Source organism: Thamnophis elegans, chromosome 6 (assembly GCF_009769535.1).
Source record: "Thamnophis elegans isolate rThaEle1 chromosome 6, rThaEle1.pri, whole genome shotgun sequence".
Classification (NCBI taxonomy): Eukaryota; Metazoa; Chordata; class Lepidosauria; order Squamata; family Colubridae; genus Thamnophis; species Thamnophis elegans.
In genome coordinates, this window is record NC_045546.1 from 13,940,111 (window position 1) to 13,955,152 (window position 15,042).

Genomic DNA, 15,042 nt, shown 5'->3' on the forward strand with positions numbered 1-15,042 from the left:
GTGATCTTGCCTGATCTGCAGAGGTAATAGGCAGCCTTTTTTCTTTGTCCTTCTTGGAACATTTATCTCAGCAGGTCTGTGTTTGTGTGTGTGTGTACGTGTGTGTAAAGAAAAGACCTGCACATTAATATATGAAAGAATAGATTAGAATAGATTAGAATAGAAAAGAACAGAAGAGAACAGAGAAGAGTTGACAAGAATGAAGAAATAGAATAGAATAGAATAGAATAGAATAGAATAGAATAGAATAGAATAGAATAGAGTAACAGAGTTGGAAGGGACCTTGGAGGTCTTCTAGTTCAACCCATTGCTTTGGCAGGAAACCCTACACCACTTCAGACAAATGCTTTACAGAGACACCGCAGACCAATCCTTTGCTGTTTCTAGGGTGGCCCCACAGGCCAGATCTAAGCACCCCGTGAGCTGGATCCAACCTGCGGGTATGAAGTTTGACACCCCTGTCATAGAAAATATAGACTTTGGGACTCTAATACCATACAATAGCAGAGTTGGAAGGGACCTTGGAGGTCTTCTAGTCCAACCCCCTGCCTAGGCAGGAAACCCTATACCATTTCAGACAAATGGCTATCCAACATCTTCTTAAAGACTTCCAGTGTTGGAACATTCACCACTTCTGGAGGCAAGTTGTTCCACTAATTAATTGTTCTCAGTGTCTGGAAATTTCTCCTTAGTTCTAGGTTGCTCCTCTCCTTGATTAGTTTCCACCCATTGCCTCTTCTTCCTACACTCAGGTGCTTTGGTGAATAGCTTGACTCCCTCTTCTTTGTGGCAGCCCCTGAGATATCAGACCACTGCTATCATGTCACCCCTAGTCCTTCTTTTCATCAAACTAGACACACCCAGTTCCTGTAACAGTTCTTCATATGTTTTAGCCCCCAGTCCCCTAATCATCTTTGTTGCTCTTCTCTGCACTCTTTCTAGAGTCTCCACATCTTTTTTACATCGTGGTGACCAAAACTGGATGCAGTGTGGCCTTACCAATTAATATTGAGTAGGATGGACTGAGATGGCCAGGAATCTGCTATAATTTTCCTTCCGATGTGAAAATGATGTCTTGCACCTGAAAATAAACACAGCAATGCCTGCAGAAGAGGGAAAGTATTGTTTTTAAAACTAAGATAGTCCTTAGTATTTGAAACGGGAAAACCTAAGATTGTGTTGCAAATGAAGTAGGATAAAGGTAGCCCTCGACTTACCACCACAAAATGGGCCCTAAATATTGCTGTTGTTAAGCAAAACAGTTGTTAAATGAATTTTGGCCTATTTTATGACCTTTCTTGGCACAATTGTTAAGGGAATAGCTGCAGTTGTTATGTGAGTAGCACATTTGTTAAGTGAATCTGGCTATCCCAATCGCTTTGCTTATCAGAAGGTCACAAAAGATGATCACATGATCTTGAGACATTGCAACCGTCATAAATACATGCCAGTTGCCAAGCATCCAAATTTTGATCACATGACCATGGGGATGCTCAGTGATTTGTAAGTGTGAAAAATAGTTATGTCCCTTGTTTCAGTACTGTAAAAAGACAATTTGAATCAACTATAGTATGCAGCCTTCTAAAACATGTATTTAATTATTACGACTTGTTAGCAGTAAAGGAGAAACATATTTCAATACTGAAACAAATATGTTTACTTCATGCTCACATAAAACTGTAGGACTTGAAAAAATAATTTCACTTTATAGCTGTTTGTAAAAGCTTCAAAAAAGATACTGCAATTTTTATAATGTTTTTCTTTTATTGTCTTTACAAGCTATCACTTTTTTCCTTTTAATACTCTTCAATCAATGCTAATGAAAAACAAGCTTTTTATTTTTACAGCACCATCATCATCATCATCATCCAGTATTTACTGGGTATATCTATTTTTAGTTATTTAATTGTGGCTATTTTTAATACAGTAGTTTCCGAAGCTGATATTAATAGCTTAGTACAGAATCCTTGGGACACATTAAAAAAGCAAGACATAATTTTCTTTAATATGTCTTGTTCTGACAGACAGAACTAAAGGGTTTCTTTATTGGAAAATGTACCATGGGGAAGAAAGATGAATAATCTTGTTTTAAGTTTTAACTAATATGAGCTTTAAACATGAGTTTTTGATGGGGAAAATAACCAGATAATAAAGGTTTGCTTTGTTATATAAGAATGTGAGCCTTCATCAACTAAAGCTTCCCTTGATTGATTCCTAAAATTTAATACCTTGAGAATTTACTTTTAAAGAGAATGTATTTCTAATAATGTCCTCAACACCATCAAACTATTTACTAAGTCTGCATTATTATTACTATTAATTTTCTCATTGTTCCTATCTCCCATCTCCTCCCACTTATGACTGTATGACTGTAACTTTGTTGCTTGTATCCTTACCATTTATATTGATTGTTTCCTAGTATGATTTGATTGCTTACTTGTATCTTATCATTACTGTTTACTGTTTACTGTTTATTAAATTTATAGGCCGCCCAATCCCGGAGGACTCCGGGCGGCTTACAGAAACAAAAATTAAGAAACATTAAAAACAGATAAAACACGACAAATTTAAAAAAGACACAACATGCACCCAATCTAAGCGGGGCTGGACCTCAATCTGGAAGTCAACAGCCCCAGGCCTGCTGGAATAGCCAGGTTTTAATAGCTTTTCGGAAGGCCATGAGAGTGGGTAGGGTCCGGATCTCTGGGGGTAGCTCACTCCATAGGGCCGGAGCAGCAACAGAGAAGGCCCTACTCCGAGGCGTCGCCAGCCGGCATTGTCCAGCTGATGGCACCTGGAGAAGGCCCATCCTGTGCAATCTTATCGGTCTTAGGGAGGTGTGCAGCAGAAGACGGTCTCGTAGATTCATTAAGTGTTGTACCTTATGATTTATGACAAATGTACTTTTTCTTTTATGTACAGCGAGAGCATATGTACCAGTGATGGGTTTCAAAAAATTTTTAGAACCTCTTCTGTAGGTGTGACCTGATTTCTGGGTGTGGCTTGCCAGCCATGTGACTGGGTGGGAGTGGCTTGCCAGCCATGTGACTGGGTGGGCATGGCCAACTTGTAAAATGTGGTGAAACTCACTTAACAAGGCTCTTGCTTAGCAACCAAAATTTTGGCTCAGAAACTCTGGCATTTGAAGCACATAAGTCTTAAAGCTGTCAAATTACAAGACTCTTGCACTCCTAACTCTTTAAGGAAAAAATCCCCAGGGGTGTTCAAACTTGACAGCTTTAAGACTTGTGGACTTCAACTCCCAGAATTCCTCCTCCAGTCATGTTGACTCAGAAACTCTGGCATTTGAAGCACACAATTCTTAAAGCTGTCAAGTTACAAGACCCTTGCACCCCTAACTCTTTAGAAAAAAATCTCCAGGGGTGTTCAAACTTGACAGCTTTAAGACTTGTGGACTTCAACTCCCAGAATTCCTCCTCTCACTCTTCATCTTGATGATGTGTGGACGGGCGGGGGGAGGGATCTGGAACCAGTTTTAAACGGCACTATAGATTTGTGGAACCTCTTCTATAGAAGAGGTTAGAACTGGCAGGAACCCACCCCTGATATGTACCAAAGACAATTTCCTTGTGTATGCAATCACACTTGGCCAATAAAGAGTTGTATTCTATTCTATTCTATTCTATTCCATTCCAATACATTTGGGAGGGGGAAGTACTCAGTATATCAGCCCCCCCCCCAACATATGATTTAACAGATTTCTAGAATTAGTGTTTCCCACATCAGTGAGGAATTCTTGATGGCCTAGAAAAGACACTAGCATTGAGAAGGTTGATATATAATGTGTTATTGGAAGAAATATCCATCTGGTTCAGTTCCAAGCCAGGAGAAAGGCACCAGAGACAAAATGGAGGCTAATTGGAAAGATGGTTTAATGATGAACCACATGGGTGGTTCTGGGCAGCTGACCACATGGAATTGAGATTTTTTATACCTTCTCTTGGACTTTGCACTTCAACTTCCTGTTCTTGTGCAAGAATATGTATTCTTCTTGCTGTTGTCAAACTCCCATGGTGCCATGTAGATGTCATAGCTGGCTCTATAGACAAAGTACAAATCCTTGGTGTTTGTCTGAGCTATGTTTGGTTGAAGTTTCTGAGACAGATGCATTAATTCCTATTGTGGCTTTTGGCTCTTGAGTGAAGGCTAATCTGTCCTTCTTCAGACATTGCTGCAAGGAGTAATGGATACCAAATCTGTATTTCTAAAGCTCAGTATCTGAGGGCAGGGAGCTGGGGCTCTCAGTTTCTGTCACCCTTCAACCTAGAAATTCGAAAGCATGTAAAAAATAGGAACAACCTTTGGTGGAAGGTAACAGCATTTTGTGTGCCTTCAGCATTTAGTCATAGCAGCCACATGACCATGGAAATGTCTTTGGACAGCGCTGGCTCTTTGGTTTTGAAACAGAGATGAGCACTGCCCCTAGAGTTGGGAACAACTAGCACATATGTGCGAGGGGAACCTTTACCTTTACTTTTATCTTTGAACATCTGACAGTAGGTCTGTGAAATGCAGGCACAGAGCTGAAAATCATATAATTTTAGAGGACAATGTAAAACAAAGACTCCGTTTAAATACAAATTTTGTTCTCCACAACAGCTGAATTTCACTTGGGAAATATAAACATTAGCTATGTGATATATTGGATTACTGTTGTGTGTTTTAAAGTCAAGTTTTTGTTGTGCAATTATTGGTAGTTAAGACACTGCTTTGAATGGCACCTAATTGTAGTCAGTATGAGCACAGGAGTCATAATGAAGCTATTGCTTTTATTCATGGTCAGTGAATGCTCTGAAATATTTCTTGCCTTTTGTTTCTTTCCTTACCCATAATAGCTCTGATCCATTCAAAGCTTTTCTTTTTTTTTTAGGAATAGAGGACATTGCACAGATTGTTTTAAAAGTTTCGGAATGATCTTCAAATTTATGGAATGTGGTCTCCTTTTTCCCCCAGTTCTATTTTACAGTCACAGATATACAATAAAAATATATGGTGCAATCAGTTGGGAAGATCAATTTAACTGAATGATGGCTGTGAATGGTATTACTTAAGGAGGAAATCTACACCTTCACAGACTTAACCATGCAATTATGAAACTGCTGACGCTCTCCACTCTTGGTAGGAGTGCCCATTCCCTTTCTCTTCTAGGAATGAAAAATGATTTTTCATGGATGCTCCTGGGAACACTTTGTAGTTTTCATTCCCAGAAGATCCATGGTGGAACAAGTGTAATCAGTATGGAATTTGATGAGTATCCGAAGGTTTCACTTTTCAAAATGTGTAAGATAATTGGTGCTGTGGACATTTTGTTATTATTAATGAATCTTTGGTGGCAAACAAGCTATCCCCATGCTAAGAACTGTTAAGGATGCTTCGTAGAGTCTAATATGTCTTTGCAGAATTTCTTAAGACAACTTTTTTCTTATGCAACATTGCCTTGTGACATGATAATTCCAGAAAGTGCTACAAAGGAGAATTCCGAATTGCAGTGAGCATGCAGGGTCCTTTTGCTATGAAAAGGAAAAACCAACAGCCTTGACTAACTTACACATTTTCAGCTGTAAGTAAAACCCCTGATCTGTGGATTTCAGCAAATGTATGCCAAGATAGTTTATTAAAAATCTGGACATAAATATTTCAGGGAGAATACCTACTCAGTAGATCCCTACTCTCTGCATGGGGCACACCTTGAAATGTGTGGTGTGTATAAATTCATGTATAAACCTATTCGATAAGTTGATACTTTCCTTACAAATAATGTTAGGCTAAAAGCTTTAGAGAAAGAGGGAGCAATGACCTGCAGATATCAAGGTACTGAGCTTCTTGTAATTGGACATGTTAATGGATCACTAGAAGCCCCAAATTTGCAGTTCTTATATATCCAGTATATGGGACAGGGTGGCTTGTCGATCAGAGAGGTCGGCAGTTCGGCATTTCAAATCCCTAGCGCCGCATAACAGAGTGAGCTCCCGTTACTTGTCCCAGCTTCTGCCAACTTAGTAGTTTGAAAGCATGTAAAAATGCAAGTAGAAAAATAGGGACCACCTTTGGTGGGAAGGTAACAGTATTCTGTGCACTTTCGGCATTTAGTCATGCCAGCCACATGACCACAGAGACGTCTTCGGACAGCACTGGCTCTTCGGTTTCGAAACAGAGATGAGCACCGCCCCCTAGAGTCGGGAATGACTAGCACATACATGCAAGGGGAACCTTTACCTTTACTTTATATATCCAGTAATGAGTGTTAATTAGTCTTTAGGTAACTGAGTCTGTTATATTTTTTTATTGTTATCAAGCTTTTCTTGATACTTGAAAAATTAGTCTGCTAATAACCTATTACAACTATACAATACCTTGTTCTGAAGAATAAGAGAACCATCTTTGCCCCATTACATCAGCCCATCCTACCGGGTTCAGAAGGGAAAATATTTTGTGGACCCACATATTAATTACAATTCAGGATGACAATATTACAAGCATAAAATTATTTGACTTGTTCATCCAAAATTGAGCATTGAAAAAAAGAACCAATGTGACTCAGAACAAAGTGAGTTTTGATTTTAAACTATATAATATTTCACTGAAAGAAGAATATAGATGAATGGAACAAATTTGACAAGAATTAAAATATCAAAAAAAGGAGAAGAAAGGAAAAAGAGAAGGATTTTTTTTAAAAAAAAAGGACTACTGTGTTTTTGACTTCTCTTTTTTTTAAAGCTCTGCTGATTCACAACCCATTTAGGTCCCCTTTGAAACCAGACTGTAAATGGTCATATTTTGCCATTCTATATGATATTTTGTGTGGATGGGATATATTCCTACTTCAATAGTGTATATACTCTATCAGTTTTGCCATCATTGCATATTCTTCAAGTTTAAGTTCCCGATCAGATTGCTGGAATTGTCTCTTTAGAGCAAATATTATTCTCTTGCCATAAGCATATCTCTCATGATTTTTTTCTGAGATTACACCTGGTAGGAAAAGTTGTATATTCATTTCAAATTTAAATTCTAAGATTCCCTGCATTATATTATGTATGAATCACTTTCCAACACTTTTAAGCCTTTTTCTTTTGTTAGATTTTCACTGCATGAGGTAAAATATTCCTTCTGTTTCATGACACTTCCAAGATTTATTACTGTATAATTTGTCTTTCTTAGATATTATTGATGGAGCAGTAATGCCATCTGTAAAACATTTTCATTTAGATTATTAATTGGGGTAAATTTTATAGATTTAATCCATAATTCTTCTTATTGGTGTGTTGTCACTTTTCCTTAAAGTTTTGCATCCATTTTATCATCGAGTTTTTTTTATTTTATTTTGTCTCTATATCCTATATAAGTAAAGTTTATATGTGCAGTATAATAGATGGTGTTGGTTTGTACTTTGGGCATTTCAGAATCAATTTTGTTTTATTTTCTTAATGTCCCTCCTTCCTTCTTGAGATCTATTTCTTTTTCCTTTCGGGCTATTTGTAAATACATCAACCATGTTATGTTCCAGCCTTCGCTGAGTGGTTTTTGCTGTATTTTCACTCTGTTCATAATATCTGAATGAATCACATCTGCATATGTAATTACATTTTTCTTGTTGTAATTATTTTCAACATGAAAAGCCTTTGAGGAAGAAGCTATAGGTGAAATTGTTGGGCTTATTATTCTCTTTGTAGGATTCAAACTTTGCCTAATAATGTCTCCTTTTAAAGTTTTTATCCTCCTTTACATCTCTATGCCATATGTATCACTGAAGCCCTCTGGCATTTCTGACTCCCTTCAAAATTGCTTTATTATTTTTATTAAATTTTTTAAGGTGCCTTGTAAGACCAATCGGTATAATGGCTTGTTTGATTTTAATATACTCGGTATGGGAGCTGAAAAGACTGTCAGAATCATAACCTGCATCCAAGACATCAAACAGCTAGGTTTTAAGGCTTTTCCTGATCTCTCAACTACACCTTTTTGAAAAGAAGGTGTCTCCTCAGGACACAGAGAGAACAAAATGTGTCTCTGAACAGTAGGTAAAGGGGAGAAGGCCCCAAGTGAAAACGTCTCTGGGGTGATGCTTTGATCACTGAATTTTTCATCCTTTTCGGCATTAACAAGTTAGAATCATGCAAAGATAGAAAGAAAAAGAAGATAATAAAAAAAGAAGAACTCTCTTAACAGATATGGAGAGCAAACTTTTACACCTTCTGACAAAGTTCCAGTATATTTTCTATGAGCCCAATAATATTTTTGTTATCAAAAAAACACCCAGGGGAAAACGAATAAGGAAAATAAATAAAACATGAACATATCCTATAAGCCTACATATCTAAAAATCTCCTGTTCTAAGCTAGGGTTCATTTTCTGACTTTAAAATGAACCAGTAGGCATTTTGCTTTAATATCACTCCAAAACACCCAACTTGAAATTCTTTCTTTTAGCATAAAGAAGCATCAGGTTGTGCCATATTTGTTCAGAATAAACTTCTTGCATATGCCAAGAAAATACATTGTCAAACTACAGCAGAAATGTGGTGGATATATTGGCTGTCCCTAACATTAAATCAAAAAGGGACGTGGTGGCTCAGTGGCTAAGACACTGAATTTGTAGATCAGAAAGGCCAGCAATTTGGCAGCTTGAATCCCTAGCGCCGCGTAACAGAGTGAGCTCCCGTTATACTTGTCCCAGCTTCTGCCAACCTAGCAGTTCGAAAGCATGTAAAAAAGGCAAGTAGAAAAATAAGAACCACCTTTGGTGGGAAGGTAACAGCGTTCCATGCGCCTTCGGCATTGAGTCATGCTGGCCACATGACCACGGAGACATCTTCGCACAGCGCTGGCTCTTCGATTTTGAAACAGAGATGAGCACCACTCCCTAGAGTCGGAATAACTAGTTCATATGTGTGAGGGGAACCTTTACTTAAATCACTCAAGTATACCCAGAAATGTTTCCGAATATCCAGAATATGATGGATGGAATTACTAACTCACACCAAATTCACTTTATGAGGATGGAGAGCACATTTTAATTCTGATTTTTTAATTATTTAATTTTTCTTTTTAACTGCTTTTATTATAATATTTATATATAACTTTTATGTTTATTCTGGCTATTTGTGCACTGCCCAGAGTCACTCTAGGAGAGAGATGGGAGGTTCCTCTATATGATAAATAAATAAACTTGAATCTGTTCATCTGTTGAGACCTTAGAGAGAAGACCTGCTGAAGGTGGCCTTCCCCAGAATAATTTTACCTGCAAGAACCTTCTCAGTCGTGACCCTTCTTGTTTAAAGCCGCTTGCCCTCAAATATGTGGACTGCCAAGTCAGTTTTTGTTTGGCTATGAAAACATAGTTCTAAAATGAAAATAATGATCATGACCATATGATTGAAGTCTCATCCCTATTTATGAGCATCAATGCATACAAACAAGGGGTTGAGTTTTGATTGCAGTAGAGACACAGCCCATGGATAGCAATAGCACTTAGACTTATGTACCACTTCACAGTGCTTTACAGCCCTCTCTAAGCGGTTTACAGAGTCATCCTATTGTCCCCAACAATCTGGCTCCTCATTTTACCCACCTCCGAAGGATGGAAGGCCGAGTCAACCTTGAGCCTGGTGAGATTTGATCTGCCAAACTGCTAGCAGCTGGCAAGCAGCAGAAGTAGCCTGCAGTACTGTACTCTAACCACTGCATCACCACAGCTCAGTGATGAAGAATCAGATGAAGTACAAGGAATTAGGTATATGATCAATTAGAAAGGGTGAGGAAGCAAACTTAATATGTTTTTTTTTTACTAGTTCTGTTTTGAATTGGAAGGGAAATCCAAAAGCAAAGAGAAAACAGTTAAAAAGATAAAGCATTTCTACATATGTGGCACTTAGGTAATTTTAGATTCTAGCTTTATTGAACACATGTGTTCACCATGACACCTCTTCAGATGTGTATCTTTTCACTTACTTTTAACTATAATATGTTAACTTTTCTGTCTGTCCTCCAGAAAGCAGCTTGGCCTTCTTCTTCAAAACTGAATGGGAATGGCATAGATTAGTAATTTTACAGATCAATTTTAAACACTACAACCAAAACTATGTACACTTTATTCTGATTTGACAACCTAAAATATTACTTTCCTTTTTCATATCTTTCCAAATTTGTCCATGAAAGTTTTAAAATTGCAGATGCAGCATGAATGCTAGTGTAACATACAAATAAGCCAAAACATGGTTACATGCTTTAATATGAGAAATAACCCATGGCCTCTATGATAATCATTCCCTTTTCAAAGGAAGAGGCCTGGTGGGCATAGCATCATTCACAGAGTCCTTCTGCTTAGCTGGGAAGAAGAAGAAAGACTGCGGAAAGTCATAATTGGGGAAATTCTTTTATTTCCTGCAGAGCTAAAGACAATGGGCAGCAATGAAAGAGTTTGATGTTCTTATCCTAGTTATTGCACATTTTTCTGACTGGCATTATTCCATAAATATATACCTTATGAAAGTTAAGACATTGGAATTATGAATAATCACCACCGGTTTTTTGCATGAGATTAATGAGCTTTTTATATTTTACATCCTTGCAGTCTTTTAAATCCAGTTGTGCTGTTCAGCTTCTTTAAGAGAGAAATTGAACAGAAACGTCTTCAGTATTATTATGTTGAACTTTTCTAATCCTTAAAGTCCTTTCTCTGGAATTTTTCTTTCTCACCTGAATGAATAATGTAGACACTCTTTATCCCATGAAGAATAGCTTGGATTAAATTAGTAAATTGTTTATTATTTTATTAACTGTTACTTCTTCCTGCTCTTCTCTTTCTCCCTTCCTATCATATTTATATTTCAGCTAGGCCAGGGATGTCTAACCTTTTTTGGCTCCCATGCAGGTGTGCCACACCTATAATGCTATGCGTTCGTGACTCCTCCCCCCCCCCACAAATGTGTGCGCGACCAGCATCCCACTCACTTTTGGCATGGTTTTTTTGCCCTCCCCAGGCTCCAGAGGCTTTCTAGAAGCCTGGGGAGAGCGAAAACAGCCCCCCAACCCGGAGGAGGCCCTCCAGAGGCTTCAAGAGCTTCCCTGAAGCCTCCAGAGGGCGAAAAATGGACCTACAGAGAACATGGAAGTTCGGGAATGGTGACTTCCAGTTTGTCTGTAGGGCCAATTTTGGACTTCTGGAGCCTTCAGGGAAGCCTTCTGAAGGCTCCGGATGGCGAAAAATAGCCTCAAAAGAAGGCTGAAGTCAGCCTCGCGTGCCCTAACAGATGGCTCCATGTGCCACCTGTGGCACGAGTGCCATAGGTTCACCATCACGGAGCTAGGCACTCTGAGATAGATAACCAACTTTCCTTTTCTGTCTTCTAATAATCCTGCTAAATAGATTATTCTTATTTTCCAAATTTCTTTCTTGCCCTTTTCATCTCCCAATTTTTTCTTTTTCTGTCTTCCTAATAGACCTTTATTTTGTCCTCATCGGGTAACTGAGAAAAAGTCAGAATATTCATGGCAACCAACCGAAGCACCTGAATATTTAATTGCCTTTTAGGGCTGGACGACTTGAGGCTTTCATGTTCCTCCAAGCGCCCAATGTGTGGTTTTCAAAACCTCTGAAAGTCACTTGTTGGAATTCAGCTGAAAAATGGTTAAAAACCAGTGTCCCAAGAGAGATGTTGCTACCCGATGTAGCTCCTTTCACTAGAAACATTATTCTACTAATTCAACTTGTCAGGGTTCCAAGTAACAGACCCAACTCAATCGAAACTCCAAGGCCTAGGATTTAGGCCTAGTATGAATTTATTAGGCATGTCATATTTGCATAACCAGTGAAAACCCGATTGAAGGACCCAAGATTTTCCCCACCCAAATCAAAGCCTCCAACACCTCCTCCTTCTCCCCCTCTTGACCCATGGAATAGGGACTGGAACAGTGGGAGACTTCACCCTTCACCCCATTCCAGCATCTCCCTCAGGGGCCCCTTTCCTCCATCAAGGAAGGGGTCCCACACTTTCACCACCAGTATCCCCCAACCAGTCCTACCTTGCCATCAGGAATCTGAGTTGCTCCCTCCTTCATCTCTCACTGGCCACCACCATTAAGGAAGTTTAAATTTTGGCCTCAATTCCAAAGCACTCAATAGCTACTTGCCTCTTGGGCTTTGATGCCAGCCTGTTGGGCACAGGAGCCAGAGGAAGGTGGGAAAGATGATGGGAATATGTCTTTCCCATCTTCTCTTGCACCATGCAACCTATGGGTTTCTAGGAAGAGTGGTTGGTGGAAGGTATGGTGCAGTGGTGGGTTTCAAAAATTGTTCGAACCTACTCTGTGGGTGTGGCCTCCTTTGTGGGAGTGGCTTGCCACCCATGTGACCGGATGGGAGTGGCTTGCCGCCCATGTGACCGGATATGAAGATGCCGACAACATTTGTCAGAACCACCTTAAATTACCTCACACACAGCACTGGCATGCCTAAGAATATGATGTAAACTTGTTTTTTAAAAGGCATCTTTGGTTTGCGTTAAAACAACTTCAACACACGCAATGTTCTGATTGCACCACAAACGCAGTAGTCATCCCTATCTTTCACAGAGGCACTGAGTTTCATAAATATGAGCATGATAGTGTAGAATAATCATATCCAAGGACCAGTGGTGGGTTTCAAAAATTTTTGGAACCTCTTCTGTAGGTGTGGCCTGCTTTCCGGGTCCACTGGTAGAACCTCTTCTAACCGGTTTGGTAGATTTGACAAACCGGTTCTCCCGAATAAGTGCGAACTGGTAGGAACCCACCTCTGGTATGGTGGCACCAAAGTGGCTACAACTTGGCCAAATTTCAGTCTTATGGCTTCCAGATTTTGGAAGCATCCTGTGAGTTATCCCATTTGAAGTACATTGATTCAAAAGGGGTTGGTCTGGGCTGCATTGTTTCATGTAATGGGAGGTTACAAAGCATTGAACCTACATGAGAGTTTTAATAGTATTGAATTGAATTGAATGAATTGAATTGAATGGGTTTATTTATAGGCCGCCCTTTTCCCTGAGGGGACTCAGGGCAGCTAACAACTCATAGGGAGGGGGGTACAGACAATAACATATAACATTACATATAATTAAAAAGTAAACAACATTCATCCAACATTCGGGTGGGGGCAGATCAATCTCTACCCCCAGGCCTGGCAGGATAGCCAGTTCTTGAGGGCTGCGCAGAAGGTCTGAAGGGTGGTGAGGGTACGAATCCCCACGGGGAGTTCGTTCCAGAGGGTCGGAGCTGCCACTGAAAAGGCTCTCCTCCGCGTAGTGGCCAGCCGGCACTGGCTGGCAGATGGCACTCGGAGGAGGCCTAATCTATGAGATCTAATCGGTCTCGAGGAGGTAATCGGCAGGAGGCGGTCTCCCAAGTACCCAGATCCACTACCATGGAGGGCTTTATAGGTGGTAAGAAGCACCTTGAAGCGCACACGGAGATCAACAGGTAGCCAGTGCAGCTCGCGGAGGATAGGTGTTATGTGGGTGAACCGAGGTGCACCCACAATCACTCGCGCGGCCGCGTTCTGGACTAGCTGAAGTCGCCGGATGCTCTTCAAGGGCAGCCCCATGTAGAGCACGTTGCAGTATTCCAGCCTAGAGGTCACGAGGGCGCGAGTGACTGTTGTGAGTGCCTCCCGATTCAGGTAGGGTCGCAACTGGCGCACCAGGCGAACCTGGGCAAATGCCCCCCTGGTCACAGCCGACAGGTGGTGATCAAAGGTCAGCTGTGGATCCAGGAGGACTCCCAAGTTGCGGACCCTGTCTGAGGGGTGTAAAATTTGGCCCCCCAGCCTGAGTGATGGAATGCTAGCCAAATTGTTGGGAGGTAAACACAACAGCCACTCGGTCTTTTCTGGGTTGAGTACAAGCTTGTTAGCCCGCATCCAGTCTCTAACGGCCTCAAGACCCTGGTTCATCACGTCCACCGCTTCATTGAGTTGGCACGGGGCGGACAGATACAGCTGTGTATCGTCCGCATATTGATGGTATCTTATCCCGTGCCTCCGAATGATCTCGCCCAGCGGTTTCATGTAAATGTTAAATAGTACGGGGGACAGGACCGACCCCTGCGGCACCCCATATGTTAGGGGCCTCATGGTCGATCTCTGTCCCCCGACCAACACCGACTGCGACCTGTCCGAGAGGTAGGAGGAGAACCACTGCAGAACAGTGCCTCCCACCCCCACCTCCCGCAGTCGTCGCAGAAGGATACCATGGTCGATGGTATCGAAAGCCGCTGAGAGGTCGAGAAGAACCAAGATGGAGGGATGACCTCCATCCCTGGCTCTCCAGAGATCATCGGTCAATGCGACCAAAGCGGTTTCTGTGTATATACTATAGCTAAAAAAATAAAGTGCAGAAATGTTGAAATGGTACTTCGCTTTTGTCCAATGTTTCGCTTAGGATTATTCCAATTTTTAGGGAAAGAAAACGTTAGACTGGGATGGTTCACAATACCCTGGGAGAAAAATGTAAATTACAGTGAGCAACCCCATTGATTTTCCTTGTGTGACTGGCTGCACCCTCCAAGGCAACCATTTTGAACAGACCACCCTCCCCATGGCAGCCATTTTAAAATGGGGCTATTGATTGCTTGAAGCTTGTATCTGGTCCAGGCAGTCATCATTCATTGATTTAACAAAGCATATCTTGGTTTAAGTGTGAATTCAGTCTCCTCCGTGTGCTCATATATTTCCACTGTTTTTTTTTTAAAAAACAAATTGAATAGAAATTCATGATCCATGCTACAACAAAAATAAGTACTTAATAAGGTTTTTTTTCTTACCTCTTCAGATTGTTTAGGGAACTTGAGTTGTCTCCTAAAACAAACATGGAAAAAGCTATTTGTTCAATGTCCTTTTCTGTTGCAAGGCTGTTTGAACATTTACCTGGCAGCGTAGGTAAATTTCAGGTTTTTCACCAATAATTTCATATTTCTTTTATCCTCTTTCTATCTTTTAAAAATCCCATTGAATGGAACTGGCATATTAACTCTTTCAAAGCAGGACCAT